The following is a 4224-nucleotide window of genomic DNA, read 5'->3' on the forward strand; positions in this document are numbered from 1 at the left end:
CCCATTATCTGAAATAGCACCACTGCATATATTAAAATACTCACATTGTAACACTCCATTTATATTAACACTTACTGAGTACCTATTATATGTCAGGTGTAGTGGCAGATGCTAAGGATACAGCTATGAATTAGACCAGGCCAAATTTTCGAGGTCTGTAGGAGGAAAGACAAGTTCCTGAAAGAAAAACAGCCCATCGTCATCCTAAACTGGGAAGGTGAGAGAAAGATTCCTGAAACACCAATGTCCGAAAGCTTTGAGTCTTAAGGCAGATTGCTGTGTGAATAAAGGCAAGGAAATATAAAATGGTCTATAAATAGGTAGGTAGGTAAGTAGGTAGGTGGATCAATCAATCAATCACCCATCCATCCACACACATGTGTGTTTGTGTATGTACGTGTGTGTGTGTGTGTATTTCTTTTCTCTACATACACACAAATTCAGAACTGGGGAGGCAGGGAGGGAGGAAAAGAGGGTAAAAGAGTAAGAAGGAAGGGAGTGGGGAGGAGAGAAAGAAAAAGGGAGGGAGGGAGAGACAGAAAGGGAGAGAATGATAGTGTGAGGTGTGATATGGGAAATGCTAAAAGATGATGTGAGAGATATAATCATGGGGAACCTTAAGTATGATGATCCAAGGAGCTAGAATTTTATCCTGTTCAGGTGATGGAACATTGGTAAATGGCTGACAGCAGAGAATAAACGTATTCAAACTTGCATTGCAGAGAGACAGATGGAGAGACAAGGGAACTGCGATGAAATGAGGAAACACTTAAGTTTAAAATTGCTGGGTCTTAAAAAATGTGATGATGTCCATTGTTAGTAAGATCAATTTTCAATCTTTCTTAAGACATATCAATCTGTCCTTAGAGTGCATGTCAAAGCCAAACTGGGTCTATGTGAACCATGCTATGGGTAGATTTAAATTAGGTCTCTCATTTCCAATAAAGGAGCATATTATTTCTGTGAACTCTGATCTCACGTTATTATGAATACAGACACTGGAAAGTCTGTTTTGGTTTGACCTTCAATTTTCTCTAGTATTTAAAAATGTAATTTTATTTTTCCACTTGGATAATCCAAAAGAAGAGAAGTAAATATATATTCTCAGTTGTATTCTTAAACTAAATAACGATTTATTGCTCACCTTCTCCCAAATGGTTCCAAAACCGGTCTTTTCTCAACTGATTGTTGGTATTTTATACTGACCTAATGTCATATGGGAATAGTCTAAAGATGCACTGTCCAATATGGTGACTACTAGCCACATGTAACTATGTAAGTTTAAATAAAATATTCAGTTCCTGAGCTGCACTACCTACATTGCAAGTGCTCCATAGTCACATGTAGCTAGTAGCTACTGAGTTGGACTGTTCTAATATAGAATATTTCCTCCATTGAAGAAATTCTGTTGGACAATACTGGTCTAAATTACAAATCTCTTTAAAATCCAGCCATAGAAACACAGTAGACACTTCTTTTCTTTCTAAGACATTGATTCTATCTACATTATAATTCAGAGACACAAAATATATTTGCATCTCATTTATAATCTAATACTTCAGTTTTCTTAATCTAGTAATTAAGTCATTAATGCCTGAAATACATGTGGTATTTGACCAATATTACAGAAAATCCCTGCTTCTCATTTACTTCTGTGGAACTGATATAAATCAAATAGAAACTGAATATTAAAATTATTTATTTTAGCTCATGGAGTAACTTAAATAATAATCATTTTTTTCTTGCTATTCAAAGGGAAATACAGTAAAGTAGTAAAAATTAAAATAGTTCATCCTTACTAGTTTTGGAATTTAAAAAAGAAAAATAAGTTTTGGAAAAATATATAACTCTCCATGAAATTATAAATACTAAAAGTACCACATATAATAATACTTGAACTCACACACTTATAAATTCACCCCTTTGCTTTTGTTAAGTGTAACTATAAGAATGTAAACTTTTAAATTCAGTCTTCTCAAATGAAACATTAAGGTTCCTCAAATGAGAATGGGTTCCCATACTTGAGTGTTTACATATTCTAGTTGCACAACACAGAGTCTAAGCTGTGTTCACAGGGCAGTCACAGGATAGCAAAACTACACTAGGACCAGAGATCACACTACTAGAAGGAAGAAAACAATATTTCATTTTGATGTGAACTAGGTTGATTAACAACCCATTAAACAAATAACACTTAACCATAACCACTTTTGTAGAAATTAGTTGTATCTGTTCTTCATACTTTCCTTTCTAGTATTGTGCAGAATGCAGAGGAGTTGCAACTGTTGGAAGCCAAATGCTATTCATGATCCCCACCCAGGGTGTGGGAGTACTGCTCATACTATACTCACAGTACTGGTTCCAAGTCAATCTCTCATAATCAGGAATCTACTGCCAACCCACAGAGCAATGGATAGGGCGTGTATGGTAATCACATTACAAGAAAGAGAGAAAGAGACATTTGTCAGATACTCCTATTAGAAAACAAACAACTACTCAGATCTTGGGATGGAGTTGAAGAGGCAGAAAATAAAATACTGAGAAAAAAGAAGAGAATTAGATAGTCCTGTGCTGAGGTGAAAAAAAGTAGAATTAAAAGAATGAAGTAAAAAAGAGCAACATCAAATTTTAAAACTAGTTTTCACAAGAGAAAACTAAGTTATGTTTCTTCCTGCCCCTTTCGTACTGCTTTACATATGTGGAGAACTATCTGAAAAGTTGTTAACTTAATAATCACAGTAATAATCTTCTATTTATACGTTTTCAATTTCAACTACAATTTCTTTCTTGAGATCTTCTTTGTTCCTATCTCATTTTGTTCCCAAAGAAATCAGACTACTTAATGTCAATCACTGCTTTTTGATAATTTATAGTCTATCTGGTCAGTCATAGGATTAGCTGCCTTAAAGATCCAACAATAGTAGAATCCCACCAAAATACTATCTACTATAATAGATGACATAATGGAGTTCCAGCTTAACTCCTGCACTGTATGGTTTAATGAAGAACCAAAAGTGCCTCATTTTTAGCCTTTCTTTCATAACACTATCTTGTTTTGCTGTATCAAAAAGTATATAATTTTGTTAAGGAGAGACTTAAGGTACTTGGTAGGCAGTTAGTTGAATGTCCAATGTCCCAGGCAGTAACAACATCTTTTCAATCATGTATCTGACATGTATCTGGTCTCTTCTCTAAATCAGGACAGCAGAGTGGAAGAATCCTATAATTGGGCTCTAGAGACTTGGATTCAAAATACAGCTCTGTTATGAATTATGAATTATGTATCTCCTTTGGCAAACTAGTCTACTTCTCTGGACCTCTGAAAATGAGATGTTTGGTTTAAATGGTATCCAGATTCCTTCCACTTCGAAATCTCATGATTTGAAGGTCTGGTGTCTCCTGTGCTAGTTAGCTGGTTGATGTTGTTAGCTGAGGAAATGCTGAGGAGATTATTTGGGTAAAGGATCCTTTGAAGAGAATGGGGCATGGGTTAAGGAAAAAGCTATGTATCAGAGGTTGGAGGACAAAACTTTCTTATTAACTCAATAACCCTCCTTGCACACCCAAAGAAAAAAATTAAAATTTAGCAATTTGTTTCTTCCAATTATTATATCAGCTCAAGGAATGTGGGAATACATCTTTTTTTTTTTTTTTTTTAAGTCACATGTAGTGGGAAATCCTTAAGACTGATATTCTGAAAATCCATGATGAAAATCTACAATCTCTGAAATAATAAAACTCTATCATTAACTCATTATGTGATCTTGGGTATGTTATTAAATCTCCACAAGTCCAAGAATATGTTTGGATAACATGTGCTCTAAGACCTCTTCTAATTCTATAATTACTGAAACCCATTAGCAGCTGCCGAATTTAAAGATCACAAAAATTGTAGAAAACATTTAACTTTTAAAACACAAATATTTTAAGAAAGAAATGTGTACAATAAAATGTGTACATTAATGATATTTACAGTTCTGCTTGATTTATCACATATAAAAGGGATCTGTGAAGCCTGTCTCTCATAAGAATTAAATGAGAAAAATGGGATTTATATGATTTTCTATTATTTTTTTTTGGTATAGTAGCTAAAATCTTCCTATTACCAATCTGCACGTTTGCTTGCATATCTTTGTTTTTTTTTTTTCTTTTTCTGAGATGGAGTCTTGCTCTGTTACCCAGGCTGCAGTGCAATGGCACAATCTCGGCTCACTGCAACCTCCA

This window comes from Mandrillus leucophaeus, unplaced genomic scaffold (assembly GCF_000951045.1).
Source record: "Mandrillus leucophaeus isolate KB7577 unplaced genomic scaffold, Mleu.le_1.0 Scaffold381, whole genome shotgun sequence".
Taxonomy (NCBI): Eukaryota; Metazoa; Chordata; class Mammalia; order Primates; family Cercopithecidae; genus Mandrillus; species Mandrillus leucophaeus.